We start from the raw sequence: 301 nt of genomic DNA, 5'->3' as shown, positions 1-301 counted from the left end.
GGGGGGGGGACAGGGTGGGCTGGGGAGAGCAGCTCACCTGTCACCCTTCTTACAGAGATCCTGGGGGTGACTGTGGCCATGTTGGGGGGGGGACAGGGTGGGCTGGGGAGAGCAGCTCACCTGTTAACTCTTCTTACAGAGAACCTGGGGGTGACTGTGGCCATGTTGGGGGGGGGACAGGGTGGGCTGGGGAGGGCAGCTCACCTGTCACCCTTCTTACAGAGATCCTGGGGGTGGCCATGGCCATGTTGGGCGGGGCAAGGTGGGCTGGGGAAGGCAGCTCACCTGTCACTATCTTACA

General features: G+C 63.5%; 1 protein-coding gene across 1 annotated transcript in view; it reads left to right on the top strand.

The window, feature by feature from the left end:
- The window catches only part of CCS (copper chaperone for superoxide dismutase), a 7,956-nt gene that overhangs the window by 5,378 nt on the left and 2,277 nt on the right, over positions 1-301 (top strand). The window lies entirely within an intron of this gene.

Source organism: Vombatus ursinus, unplaced genomic scaffold (genome assembly GCF_900497805.2).
Source record: "Vombatus ursinus unplaced genomic scaffold, bare-nosed wombat genome assembly UNPS02011369.1, whole genome shotgun sequence".
Lineage (NCBI taxonomy): Eukaryota > Metazoa > Chordata > Mammalia > Diprotodontia > Vombatidae > Vombatus > Vombatus ursinus.
Note: the sequence above shows the minus strand (reverse complement) of the source record. Positions and strands in the feature narration are given on the sequence as shown.